The 15,298-nt window shown below is 40.4% G+C and overlaps 1 protein-coding gene across 5 annotated transcripts in view; it reads left to right on the forward strand.

The window, feature by feature from the left end:
• LOC128761224 (cadherin-22-like) overlaps window positions 1-15,298 on the forward strand; it is a 190,420-nt gene that overhangs the window by 21,164 nt on the left and 153,958 nt on the right. The window contains exon 1 of one of the 5 annotated variants that reach the window (XM_053869305.1): window positions 6,012-6,466. The exons of 2 other annotated variants lie outside the window; for them this stretch is intronic. The gene's annotated coding sequence lies outside the window, so the exon portion shown is untranslated. Of the gene's footprint in view, window positions 1-6,011; window positions 6,467-8,867; window positions 9,247-15,298 lie in introns of those variants that run through there. 2 more of the 5 variants (XM_053869304.1, XM_053869303.1) reach the window with 2 other exon arrangements.

A 15,298-nucleotide genomic window follows, 5' to 3' on the forward strand; every position in this document is an offset into this window, starting at 1 on the left:
ATAAAACTCCACAACAGAAAATTAATATCAGAAATATGGAATATGACAAAACACAAGGTCACATGACAAAGCTTTTTGGTCACCCGGGTCAGTGCCTCACTGCGCAAAATGTCGATGCAAATAAACTTTAATGAACACATAGTTCATGAATACAGTAACCTGAATAATCCACACTTGATCTGTGGCTTGAACAAGAGTATGATGCACAACTAGCCACTACAATTACTGTTACTACTGCAGAGTTCCATGAAGCGAACTCAATCTGATGCTACTCTCCCTGGTACACAACCATTTTTAGTTTCATTACCCATATTTTCAGCTTTTTTTTAAATGAGTCAAAGTAGAGTGAAACTTACTTTCATTCTGATTTTTGAAACAAAATACCTTTCTACTGTTTAACAACATCAATGTATTTGAGATCCACATGAGAATCAATATACTAAATTTTCAAGTTATTTTGACATAAAACCTGGTCCTCCCTAAAAGAGGTTGATAGCCAATCCACCTTAACTCACTTTACTTAATACTACAATATAGCTGCCAAATTATCCATCAATCCAAATCCAATCCCAGTTAAATATGGCAAAAACTGTCAACAGTGAACAACAAAAGTCACTTCACAGTCCCTTTACTGCTGTGTTTTTATAAAAACATGCTGATCATCTCTGTTTCAGCTGAGGATTCAGCAAATTTGCAGGGACACGCCAGGTATTCAGACAGATAAAAGCAAACATCAATTGAAAAGCTCAAATCAAAACTCTTCCATCGCAATCTGCACATGCTTTACCACCTGATGGCTTTCCTTTTCAAGATAAACATATGTCACAGCTGCTAAAATAGAAAAAAAAAAGGAAAACAAAAACAACCAGGAGAATAAACGATAGTTGGCAGCAAAAATTCCCGAACTGTCTATCACATCTACACTGTTTACATAAAGTACTGGCAGCAAAAACAGCTTTTATGTCCCCAAGGAGACGCTGCCATAAGCTGTTTTTACATGTTTGGAGGAATTAAAGTGACGCCTCTCTTGTTATTGTCTCACTTAAGACTCACATTATTCATGTTTATAAAGCCATGTAAGTGATCCACCTATCCGTGAGTGAACCTCAGCTCAGTTTCTTACAGCCACATTGGAGAATATCTTTATAACAACATTGAGATGAAGGCATTTGGGCTCATCTAACAAAGCTGCACTACTGTTTTCAATGCTGAATTCAGACTCAGGAAGAGTTCTAAATGGCATTGGTTGGTGAGAGCACCATGGTGTGTTCAGGACTGCTTGCACACAACAAATCATGTCCAGCAAGTGGGACAACACTCGTCCCTCCATATTGGTCATTGCCATTTTTTGTTGTCTAAACTGCACTCAAAAGTTTGGTCTGCACCCTCTTTGTGAAGATGGGACAGTCCGGGGGTGGAATTCTTTTGACTGCAGGCAGTTTCCTGTGTTTACCAAATGTTAGGTTGACCCATGTAGACGAGTCGGCCCATGTGCCGGTACCAAGGAGGTCGTGTGGCTGCCATCTCTTTGTCTTTGTCTTAGTGACTTAAAAAAAACTTGAAGGTGTTTCCCTGAAATATTCAGATCATAGAATAAGGTGACTGCATCTGGAAGCAAGAAGGGTTTGAAGGATTTGTCGCTGTGCAACAACAACAACAACTCATATTTGGCTTATTTTACTTTTGCGAATATGGCCATGAGTGTCATACTTTGAAGATTGATTCGTTTCCTATAAACTTCATTTCCTTCTATGAAGCGTGTGCAACTTTCGGGTTATTCTTCATAGCCATCTCCTGCTTCTTCACGGGTCGAGGACGTTTTGTGCTATGACACTGTGGCCTCAAACCCTTTGAGACTGTGATGCGAAGGGATTTATAGACTGGGAGAATCAGTGAAAATGTTTTTGACGTTCAATGGTGAGCTGGCCTGATGGATTATGATAGAAAAACTGATGGAACGAGTGCAGATGTTGAATTGCTTTGGTTATTTTTTCATCTGTCATCTGTATTGTATTGTCTGTATTTTATTGTGTTATCTGAATATTTATGTCACTATCCAGTATCAAAAACAGACAGAAACATTTGAAATGAATACAGGATGCTCAAAGAATTTGACACTTTTTGCCTTCTCCCATGTGACTCTGAAACACTACTGGGGACATTAAAATCACTTTATCAATTTTGATCGGACAGGAAGTCAAAGTGAAACTGAAGCAGTGTGAAGCTCATTAGAATTGACATTTTTTAACCACTTTGTTGGTCTCACATGCACAAAGTTGCATTTGGAATGGGAAGATTTGTGACTGTAGATGGATTCCAACTCTTAAAAACGCGTCTAAATTATATATGTGACTGACAGTTCACAGTACACCAATGCATTTCTGCAGCCATAGACTCTTTAAGCCCCCACACTCAGGAGAGTTCTCTGTCTAATCCCTGAGGCCAGATTATACTGATTTATGTCTTTACGTAAAAACTCCATTTCATGATGTCACTGACGCACAGATGCAAGGTGAATCATATACATCCAAGACATGCCTTAATAATTGCTGTCAAAATAATTATTTCACTTTGTCGCGAATCATCAAAAACATTCAATGTGACTTCTCTAGCTATAAATCACAATAAACTGCATCATCACTATGAACATCAATTCATTCTTAGTTTGGTAGCTTGCGAGGAGAATGGAACCTCTGTTCTGCGTAATGTACGAAAAGTCTGTATAATCCAAAACAGGAGCAAAGTGCTTGCAAGCACTGCCAAGAACACATAACATTGGATGTAAACAGCGCGTTTGGAGAGACCCAGGGAGAGGAAGTCACCTGGCGGAACATTCAGGACCATGGACAGCACTAACAACATTATCTAACATTGCTTGAGACATAAAACTAGTAGATATTAAACTCAAAAACAGGGTCACAACAATGTTTTGGTGCAGAATCTACTGTGGCATATTTCAGCCAGAATTTCTTCTGAATGTGTGCCCCCCCCCAAATGTAATTTAATAATATTTACTGACTGCAATTCATGCACCCATTATGGGATGCAAAGCAACACAATTGCTATGTGAAAACCTTGGATGACTCAGCATTGAATATCTTAATTTACTCTTTTTAAATTGTATATCGAATGCAGCGAAAGTAGTACATAGGCCATTTTGTCCCTTTGAAAGACACACAAACTGGCATGCATTTTTTAGGCTGTTTCATTTTCATTTTTCTTTTTTTTCATGTTTCATTTTAGCACGTGAGAAATGTTAGCAAATTAGCCCTTAGCATTATGACCAAAAACTGGCTCTGAAGTATTAAACGTAACGCTGGAATCACATGCAAAAAAATAAAGAAAATAACACAATAAAATAACACAAAAATAAAAGTGTTGAAAGTAAGCTAACCATTTTAAGTTTATAGATATATATCTGTCGGTCTAGAAAGCCACAGCGATAAATATCTTCAGCCTCAGCTTTTTTCTTCAGTTTTTTGATCAGGGATTTGGAATCCCACTTGTTTTGTTTGGAATACAAAATACACTGCAAGCAGTCTTAACAGCAGCGAGGGTAAATAATGTTTGGGTTCACGAGACAAAGTAAAAAACAATGGGTCCGATTTCCATTCCGATTGCCTGATGACGAGATTATATAGATACATTTTTGAAAGAGTGTTTCGAGCGATAATGCTTTCTTCAGCACTCTGCGGTCTCTGAAAGGTTTAGAGATTGATTTGTCAACATGACTGACAAGCGAGTATATCATCAACCTTTGAATGTTCCCTGCTCTGGAAACAAAGACAGAAGCACTCAGCATCTTGTGACGGCATTTATGTTTGCCCGGCGATGTAATAATGCCCTGCCAAGACTTGAGGTCTGTCTTGGTGACCTTTCTGTTTTAATGCATGAACTTGTCTTACCTCCCCGTCGAGACTTCACCGGCGCCTCTGTTTTGTTTATCAGCATATTAAACTGACAAACTTGTCGACCAAATGGTCTTCAAACAGCTGGCTGCATCCATCACACCTAATTGGAAGTTAGCATACGGCTTTTCTTAGAATTCAGCAAAGTTCAAGTGAGGGAGGCCGCTTTGTTTGTTCTGGTCATTTTTTCTCATGAAAGAGCTTGAGGTGGCATATTGGGAGGGAAGGAGGACTGATGAAAGGGGAAATGACAAAAGGCTGCGCAGCAAATGCCACGGCAGAGTGATTTAGCTGCGGCGGGCTAGCGGGAGACGGTTGGGACGCACGCTGGTGAGCGTTTTGGCCATGATGGGATTGACTGTGGTTTTGTGGTTCATCTTTTGTGGAATGTTGGGTCACGCTGATGGAGCTGGTAATGTCAACTGCCTGCACTAAATATGGAACCAAAACAAATTTCAGTTAAGGGCCCCCTTTTGTTCCGATGATGCCAAATCTGATTTGTTTCTACTTTCACCATGGCTTTGCACCAGAATGAACTCCACGAAACATGTAGTTATATTGTTATACTCCTGTAATGTTCTCCAATAATGGCCAGCCCGAGAACCAGAAAATTGCTACATTTTTGGAGGCAGATTTTGATTTATCTTTCTTTACTCATTTTAGATTTTGTTTTGGAATTATTTCAAAACCTAAACAGCATCATTGAACTAAATATCATCATTTTTTACTTGGTTACTGAAGGGTTGGTCGGGGGCTGAATGAGGAACTGAACTCACTGAACCAGAATAACACTGTAAGTGTGAGGAATTAGGAGCAGGGGAGACCTAATAGCTGGAGTGTAACACCGTAAACATGAGTAAAAACTCAAATTGGAATTTATTTCCAAGACAACAGAGAGCAATACACATGGGACACAGCCTGGAAAACGGTTCCAACACAGCTTTTCAAGGAAGGTAATAGTGTGTAATTGTTCCAATTGTGTAGGCCAATGTGTTGCTGTTTCAATTGACCACCGTATTTCGTGATGTTCAGACTGTGCTGCTTGGTTAAGATTGTTTCTATACTCCTGGATCATACAGTTGTGGCCATAAGCTGGGCCGAATAGTGTTCCTTGTGGGTGAAGCTGAATCACACACTGTCCTATATGTACCAAGTGGTATGAAATTACTTGTAAAGAGCTCAACTATAAGGAGCACCAGCCATTGGCACGACCACTTCGACGTCATGCTATTATTACTTTATATGCTATTTTATAAGAACCTGTGAAGTGCATTGTGAGTCCTCTTACTTTCAATGGATAGCCCAGTATCCTGATGCTATGGTTGGCATGTCATCCTCACTGAGGTTGAGGTTGGGGTTATGAAATGGCTGACAAAGAAGAAGAGAGGGTGAACCATTGTAGTAATGACCAGCGGATGAGGCAACATATTACCTCAACATTTTTTCCTCACTGCCAATACGTGCTTCCCCATTACAGTTCTTGCCAAGAGAAAATGCATGGAGGCAATATTTAGGTATCAGCCTTAAATAATTACCATTGAATATTATATTGACAGTGTTATTAACAATTGGTCTTTTTTGAACGATCGATCGGTCACGTTCGTGATCAGTCGATTTCAGCGTGATCGGTGAATGCAGATCACTGCCTGTCATTGCCGATCACAACAACCGATCACGTGTGACAGCGCTCTGATAAAGCCCTCCTCCCTACAGTCGGCCTTGAAGATTCTTTCCATCTGTCATTTAAAGTTTGCATCCTGCAGCGCCTGCACGGGAAAATTCTAATTAAACACGCCATTTAAAGCTCCAGCACTTGACGGAGCACGAAGAGTTTTCTGGGCTCATGAAAGTGAGACCACTGGTTTCTCAGCACTTCTCTAACACTTAGCAACACCCGCCGACCGACAGTGACATTCAGGATGCTAAGCTATTTGCCCAAGAAATTGTCATTAATTTCACCGAGCTCGATGAGCAGCCTTTTTCAGGTGTTGTTTATGCAGATACAAAACGACCAGATTCGTCGCGGTTTTGGAGTCGGGTGCAGCGTTCGTCTGCCACCTGAATCTGAAAGTTTTAAAAACGTCCCGAGTGGCAACTTTCATAAATGCAATGTTTTCTGTCTCGGAGTCCTGCTACAAGCGGCCAGTATGTAAATATTTCATGTCTCAAGAGATTCACCAAAGTAGAATGTCTCGCATCAAATTAAATGTTTTGACATAATAGTTGCAGCATCCTGTTTTTTGCCACCTTGCAGAGGTATATTAAAATGTGTCCGAATTAAAATGATTGGTAATGGTTCATGTTTTCATACCATATACACAGAAGGTGCATGCCTAAAATCAGTATATTACTTCTCCTTACCTGCTGTTGCACCGAGTAAAGATACCTTTTTTAATAAGCCCAAACATCTGTTTTCCCTCTGTTTGTAAGCAGAACGTAACCAACCCTTGGGATTGATAGTAAAGCTTCTGATCCAGGTGGGTTCAATCCAAAGACGACTTCTGACCTTTGGTACAACGCCACAGAGTCTCGTGAGACAAGCGGTGAACAAGTGGGAGGTGTGTTGAAGGAAAGCTGCATTAGATCTTTTGTCTGTCTAATGATGAAGTGTCATGCAACTGACCTGCACGGGACAGTTTAAAGACCGTGCTCCTGCCTCTCCAGCAACATGCGTAGATAGATTTTCATTTCACATGACAGAGACGTTGTTTTAACGAAGAGCGGCTGAGTGATTGTGCCTGAGGGATGGAAAGGAAGACGAAAGGAAGAGTCTCTCGACAGAAAAGTATCTCTTTTGTCTCTCGCAGATAAGCATCAACCCAATATTTCATCATGAATCATTCATCTGAAATAATAACTGCAAAGTCATTGCGCATTTGCTTTCCGTAGCTGTAGGGTAGATGATGAACAAATGATCCTCTCAGACACTCATGAAAGACAACAACTTTTGATCTCCACAATCTGCAGGTACAGTGAATATCACACATAACACTTTTTTATATTGGTCCTTAGGAACCATAGTATACAAGTCAGGTTGGATGGCACTTGCTTTCATTCAACTGACGATATTTTGAACATGAAAACCCGCCTGTGCTGGATTAGTGGGATCAAACAATATGTCTAGTTTCTAATTTTTGGAGCCACACCGGGGTTTAATGCCATTCAGACATGAAACGCCAGTAGGTTACATCTTTATACTTCACTCATTAACCATCTATGTTCCAATGCCGTTGTGAAGCGTGCTGGCAGTGCGAACCCTTATGAATCGCTGCTTGTTAATGGGACATTGACTATTCCAGTCACAGCAGGAGGGAGAGATGGAGGGGGCAGCTGGAAGTCCCAGGGGGGCGCAGACCCGTGGCAGATCCATTATTCATGCTTCACCATGGGCTTGTAGCGAACACTGACACCCGACCTGCCTAAATCAAACAGAGCCAGTGAGTTTAATGCCCCTTGGGAAATACAAGGTCCAGGTAAAGGTGGGAGGGCAGAGCGAGGTTGATAGTAAGGGTCAGCTCAGGCAGCTAAAGAGGGAGCGTTGATGGCTAACAGAGTAAATGGCCCCTGATGTCAGCAACACTGCTGTCTTTGACTCCTACCTCCTACTTATTTATTTATTTTCAGCTCTCCCTCTTTTATTTACGTTGACAAATACGTATCGATTGAACTATTAATTCAACATTTAGATATGGAATAGAAAAAAATGCATTTGCATTATTCTTATTTTATTTTATTTGCATTTATTACTTTTTATTATTATTATTATTATTAGTAGTAGTTGTTGTTGTGGTAGTAGTAGTAGTAATCTCATCATAATTTCTGAATAGATTCACTGCAGATTCCCAGAATATTGTTGACATTTTTCAATTCAACTGTTCAACAAACAAAAAACCTTAAAAAGATCAAATAGTAGTCCACTATTCAGTGGGACGACACAAATATTCTTCCATACAGTGTCCTCAGTTTCTGAGCCAATTATTATCCCCCCTCCCACGCAACAAAAAAAAAAAAAACTGACTGTAGTCAGTACCCAAAAGCACCTCAGCCAGCACTTTTCAAAACATGGAAGCAACACTTCTATACTGAGTCTCAGGAGGATGTCTGACACCCTTAAATAAAAACAAATAAAATAAAAAAATCATCATCTGTGTCCCTAAATGCAAATCGTTGCATTCATAAACTTTGCGCTCAGTATCCCAATACTTTATAATTTACACAGTATAAATGTGAAAAATAGAAAAAATTGTGATGAAAATTCTGCACATATCCGAGGAGATATATCTGAGTGTCTAACATAGATATATTTTTTGAGTATTTGTTGACATTCCCCATGTTTGTCATTGTTATGCAGTGCACTCGGGCTTTGAGCCAGAAGGTGACATTGTATCGAGCCACTGTGCTAAATACCCCACAGGGGGATGGTTTCCTTGTGTGTCGTGGTGCTGCCATAATTTAGGAACCACAAAATGTAACAGGAAAAGACACTCTTCATGGGAGTTTTAATTTTTTTTTTCATCACACTGCATCGTAATGGATATTTCATCTCTTCAGCAGCCAAAACTCCTTTTGATATTGTCTTAGCTTGTTTTTTTTCTTCCCATGAAGCTTGGGTTTGTCACCAAATATTTCTAGAATGGATATTGCAAATTATAAATCCTTAATTTGTGAGGCAGTGAGTCATGAGTCGGTTTAATTTGTTTCCTCATTTCAAATGTGGAAGTGTCGCGTCATGCATTTGGTCTAGGATTTTTTTTTGGGAGGATTGCCAGGGACCCTCAGCGTTTCATCACATCTGCAATGTCACTCCATTGAGCCTGTCATCACATTAGCTTTGTTGCATCTAATAAATATGCTTTATTGAACGAGCAGCTGTTTGCAGAATTTCAACAAGGGATGGCTGCAAAATTGCTCTCGCTTCACGTGATAACAGTTGTCTTTGAAGATAGGCAAGAAGCAAGACAAAGTAATAGATTGTGGGACTTCTGAAACTGCGATATCAGAGGATGAATATTGATGAAGGATTTGTCAAACAGAGAGAGACGTTGCTGCAAACGGAGAGGTGCGTCACATCAGTTTTCAGCCAAGAACAAGGAGAGAACGTTTTCTCTTTATTTCCTGTTGACAATGATGCCGTCAGACTTCTGATCCAAGCGGTTTCAGCTGTGCAAAATCTCCAGTGGCTCCTGTATATCAGACTGTCGCAGCCACCGGGACCACATTACATACAAATGGAAGTGATGCAATCCTGTGGTGGGCTTCCTGAAGACTGTCCTTAACAAGAGGTGTCTCATGAAACACTGGAATCGTTTGAAAGAAGCTCCTGCTAAAGAACCAGTAGGTGCTGTGGATGTTTTGTTGTTGTGTATGAATGGGCAGACCAGGCTCCTAAACAGACATTTTGGAGGGCTAGTGGTGAAGCCAGGTCATCGCAGAAAGTATTAATACTGTTCTCTATGGGTCATTTTGTTTGTATTTACAAACATTCTAAAAGTTGTTGTTGACCGTGTTTTTCAACATCGCTTTATGAAAATACATACATCTAAATTTACATGTTGTTTCACAATGGCACAGCACTTAAGGTTACAGATTCCCCCCCGACGTAGGTCCTTTAAAATTGGTGCCTTTTACTGTGACATAATTCAAAGTATCACAATGAGTAACAAGGGCACTTGTTACTTCTCTTATACTATATAGGACCATCCACAAAGATCCTAACAGACCATCAATACGCTGGCTGAAGGGGATTGCTCAAACCTTTGTGAACCTGTCTGAGGAGCTGCTGAAGTCTGGTCGGCCAACTCGAATAAATGCCGCTTGAATTGCCAAAATACATTTGCCCAGACGTTTTCCCCTCACAAATTTGAGCATTAAAGAAAAAAAAAAATATTCAACAGAAGAGACACTTTGTCACGCTGGGAAAAAGGGGTGGAGCTCCAAAACCACTAGGGGTCTGTGCACATCCACCTGTTGGAGCCTGTGGAAACAAATCCAAATACTGAAAACATATAAGGAAGCCATGTTTGTGTGTTACTACATACTACACACTTGCCTTTTTTGACACAAACCAGCAGTGTTCAAGATGCACGGGGCAGGTGCCTGGAAGCACCTTCTCATACTGTACTCCAGTATATAGGTAGCTAGGTCCAACCAGCTGGATTGAAGAAGTGCCTTATCCCTTTAAATCCCTTTAACATCACAGGGCTGTTGGAGCTTGCAAGTTCATTCCCTGTTGTGTTTTTTTGTCAAACTTTTGATCAAACTTTCCCTTCATTGTTGTTAGTACTGTCTGTATTTAGTTAGACATTTACAATTGCAGTTAAAATTCTTTGTAACAGAAATGCAGTACACTACATGAGGTGGTGACATTGCTCACTAATAATATTCACTCTATGCTGAAGTGGGATGTCGAGGTTTAGTCGAGCTTATTGCCCTTCTATACTCACTCACCAAGACGCTGAATGGCGACTATTGTCAAGCGGCCATTCGCGTCCACAGTGACTCAAAAGTCAGCCATGTGACATACATTAGGCACATTAGGCTGTATATTGAAAGATGGTTCACGTAAAAGAAAGACGGCGGTTGAAGGACGGATTAAGCCGTGGAGTGGTGCTCTTGTTGCTTTGTATATATGCATATATAATGCATATATAAATGCGGAGAGCCATATTTAGGTGCGTCTAACTTCAAGTGGTGACACGTTCGGTAGAAACCAAGGGTCAATCTGACATTTTTTCTGCCTATGAACGTGTCGCTGGATGAATTGAACCTCTCCATAAAACCTGCTGGATAGTTTTACCATTAGGGCAACATTGGTTCATTTTAAAACAATCTTAAAAACAAAACAAAAGCATGGTGTGTCTGAGCAGACACTTCTTTTCGAGCCTCCGTGTAGTCCATCATGCTTATTGTCTGCTTCACTCCATTCCTGTACAAGTGGCAGATTAATGCGTTTGACAAACCACTGAGCAAGAAAGGGCATTAATAGCTACTCAAAGCAGAGAGCTATCATGGGAACCCTTGTTGTGAGCAAATTACACGTCTCTGGACCCGCCAGGCAGACACATCAGAGCGCATCTACACACTGTCTCCTGAACACTCCCTTGGCCAAGCTCGAGAAAGAGAAGCGAGCAAGACGGGTTTTCACCGGCAATACAAAGAGGAGGAAGGCAAGGGGCGTCTGCCCCCTGCACAGATCGAAAATTCAACATCTGAACCAGCTGGTCCTCAAAGACCTACTCACCACCACCATCTTGTTCTCAGTAGAAGACAGCCTTTCTTGTGGAAAGTCACGACGGATCTCATGTTGGCTCATATTTGCCGGTGTTTCCACGCTCTGCAACAATTTTGCCACCGCACAGGCACCTGTGTTAATGATGTTGCTTAAAGTGTTTTGCTTCAGTCGAACCAGAACTCCCAAGTGCTTAATTTGCAAAAAGGAATAGGAGCTAACCCTTGTGTTTGATGTTATCTGGCTTCCGAGTAGAGAAAACCGCTGCAGTGTTTGCACTTGTCCTGATGCATGTTGTTTTTATGATTTTTTGACCTTCATCACTTTGTCTGCTGGCATTTTCACAGGATGATGAGGCTGAAATAAATAAAAAAAAGATGAAAAAGTCATTGATTTAGTTCCAGGCGGTGGGCAACAAAAATGATCGCAGCATTACGCCCAGCAAACAAAGGAGGGTTCTGTGCTTAAAGGTGTGATTCACTTTCACTTTATTGCTGTCACATGTGCAAGACAAATTTGGAGACAGGCACTGGAGGTGCATGAAAATCAAGAGGAAAAGTCATAAGCATCAAAGGCAGCAGGTCACTTTCGTAAGATTAAAAACAGGAGGGTTTTCGTCTTCATTATCTTTCTAGGGTTGTTCCAGTCCTGCGTGAACCTCCATATCTTAACATTCTCTGACACACCGCGTGTCTGTCCTCCATGTATCTGAACCTGCTTTATCTATAAACCTAAGCATCCTCAACTATGCCTCCATGAACTCTTGTCCTTCTTTATGAGTCAGAACTATAGTCTCTAACCCACACATCACAGCAGGTCTCCCTGCTGTCTAGGTCTCAAGCTGATCCACCTCACCTTCACTCTCCTCTTTAACTCCTTCAACTGCTGTCAACACACTCTCACTTCCAAATAACATAAATCTCCTAGTGGACTTTAGTGTCCCAGAGTGGCGCCAAGGTGAGCTGTCAGTGTTTCATGTTGACATGTTCCATTGGAGTACATGTTCCGCCTTTCCCGGCATATCCTGATGCCACTGGCTGCGGGTCTTGTAAAAGAAAGACAGAGATTGGGGTTAGGGTTAAGATATGTGACGGCACTCTTTTTCGCACTGTATACACTTAGTTGTCTCACTTGAAGTTGTGATGAGGTTTGGTGCCCATGTATGTGAATGACCAGGAACTGGACGTTTAACTCACTTCATGGAGGAACTCATGCTGAGTTTCAATATCATCAATTGTTTTGTAAAAATGGTTCTATTTTATTTTCTTTAACAGCTCAACAGTCATTTCATCGATATGATTTTGAAAATAAGCCTTTACATAGACACATTTTTTGCTTCCTATCTGAGCATTTATGATATTGTTGTGGTGTTTATTATGATTTATTATTATTACGGACTTCATTTCAAGCATGGAGGAGAGTATTCAGTAAGTCCCCCACACACAAGAACAATGAGTTATTGTGGCAACAACCAGGTCATGGTCTGGTGGCACTTTCCCACCACACATTTGTTTTTCTAAACTCACCCTCAAACAATATGGCATCGTGTCAGGAACCTTTATGAATAAATATCCCCGTATTACAGAGCAGTAAAAGAGCATCGACAAACTTGTTTGTCTTAAAAACAAGTGGAGATTAGTCATGAAAACATGGATTTATTATTTTTTAATCTTGTATTCACTATGTTCTTGATGTGTATTATTATTATTATTATTATTATTATTTCCATGTGATTTTGTGATCAATTAGTGCAACTCTGTGGGCGCTCATTTTCCCACTTGAAACCTGAAATTAAATCAGTTTATATTGCTATTTTTTTCTTTTTTTTTTAATACTTTAATAGATAATGAATAGCTTCATCAAATTAGAAACACACTCTCAGTTGGAATAAAAAGCATAAATTACCATTGCAATGATTATTGTTGATATAGAGCATTAAATCTTTAATACACCATTCAATCTCAATGTATTATGCGAAGCGAATTTCTGCGTTCAAGAGTGAATGAATAAGTTAGATGAGAAAAAGCAACCCGGTGTGACTGGAAAGAGGGAAACACAGCAAAAGCCTGAAGGCATTTCACTTGTATTTGACATAAAAAAAATATGACTGTTACTGTATGTCCCTTATGTGCATTTTAAGTCAGTTATGTTCCCCAGCTTCTCACTGGCTCATGGCTTCTTGACACTTGTTGCTTTGATATGCCGCCTTTTCCTGGCTCATTCAGCAAAGAAAAACACAACTTTTCTGTCGCGGAAAACTTGGCAGCACTGGACATCCTTCATAAATTCTGATGACAAACTCAGACTTGAATTTGTAGCCGTGGTCTTGACTCGGTCTTGGGTGAGGTGGCCTCCACTCCAACAGTTGGCTGCGTTTCATTTCAACATAATGTTGTATAATTGTCCTCGACCGAACACGCTTTTTCGAAATGCCGATGGTGTTCTGCTTCATTCTAGTTACTCATTGATCTGTCCAGTCTCACGTCAAATCCGACCTTTGGTGTAATGTGGGAACATTTTTATTTCTACTGTAGCAACTCGCATGCTCTGATCTGTAGTTTGTCACCTTCAGTCTGCATCTTTAGTGCAGCTGAACTTCATGTCATGCAGGTTCTTTTGTGCACATCCACATGTGCAGACAGCTTTCTGAGGACAGTGTCATATCTATGCCCTATTGAAGCCGAGGTATACAAACACGTCCTGCCTCTTGAAATGTATTTCATTTGCGCTTAGACACAAACACTTGTGATAAGAAGTGGCAGGTGTTTCTTCAGTGTGATTTAAGGAGTGTGAGGACGTGGTGAGAAATTCTCCCAATGGCCTGAAATTGCTTCATTTTTCATGCGTTCTCCTCTGTAATGCACCGAAATAATTTTCTCTGTATTGATCAGTTAGTGAGGCTTTAGGCAGTAAGATAATTGTCTTCTGGCCCATCAATATGGAGTGACGCTGTAATATTTTATCAATTTAATGCGGTGCATTGGATTTTGGAGTCGTTAGCAGACGGTTGTGCACATGCGGTGGACAGAACCGCAGCTGTAATATTTCACAGTTTGACACTCGGAGTGAGTGGATTACTCTGCAGCTGCTGAAGAGATTTCAGCTCTGATTCAGCCAACTATTGCTTGATAAGGCATGTTCTAGCAGTGAAACAGTTGAGACTGTGCTGATGTCTGAATGTGTGAGTTTGTTCTGGGCCGACATCAACACGGCTTTAGATTGGCTCTAAAGTTATGATCAAGAAAACTTAATTTATAATATTTATACCACATGTATAACATATTGATAAATATATTTTCTATTTTTTTTACTTTCACACATTAAATGTTATGGCTTGAATTATAAGATGAAGCATAGGAAAACATATATTGACAGGAAAAGGATAGGACAGGATCAAGACCCTAGAATTAATGTGACATGTGTAACAACCTTAATAAAACCTAAAAAAAAAATAGTTATTTTTACATTCGACATGAAAATCATTTGCAGTACCAAATAGTGTTTTCTTTTCCTCCTTTCCGCCAGAAAACCTTTTGCACTGAGTGTTGAATATGAACGTGTGGGACCAAGTTTGATGAAACGGAGCCTCTGTCCAAGGTGCTGAACAGGCAGCCAGCTCTGTAATTGCACCTTCAATGTTCTTGCCATTCTGTCCATCCCCCATTTTAGCCTCTGATATGTATCTGGCTGAAGTAAATGAACGCACACTTCCAGTATCTATTCATGCTGAGGACTTTTGGTGCACTCTGAAATATAAGCTTTACTTAATAATGAGTTTCCACTTCTGTTTAAATAATACGCCGCAGGAAAGAAAGATACTTAGCCTCACTGCGGTCTTGTAAAATAAATAGTTTGGTTTTTCCTCTCACCTATTTAACAAAGTGGGCGAGAGAGCTTCTCAGCAGGATGTTAGCTGGCGAATTCTTTGACTGCATTGGAAGATAAGTGAGTTTTCATTATTACTAAAGGTACTGTAGGCTTCTCTTGTAGTTTTGCGGGTGGTCAGCCATTTTAAAATATATTGTTCGGCTGCTTGCACCACTCCACCTCTTCATTTCTCACAGCAGGTCAGCCTTCATGATATTAACCTATCAAGATCATCCTCTCCAGTCACATCCATCCTTTATCTTTATACCTTGTACCCTATACCAGTTTTTTCTCA

This window comes from Synchiropus splendidus, chromosome 6 (genome assembly GCF_027744825.2).
Source record: "Synchiropus splendidus isolate RoL2022-P1 chromosome 6, RoL_Sspl_1.0, whole genome shotgun sequence".
Classification (NCBI taxonomy): domain Eukaryota; kingdom Metazoa; phylum Chordata; class Actinopteri; order Syngnathiformes; family Callionymidae; genus Synchiropus; species Synchiropus splendidus.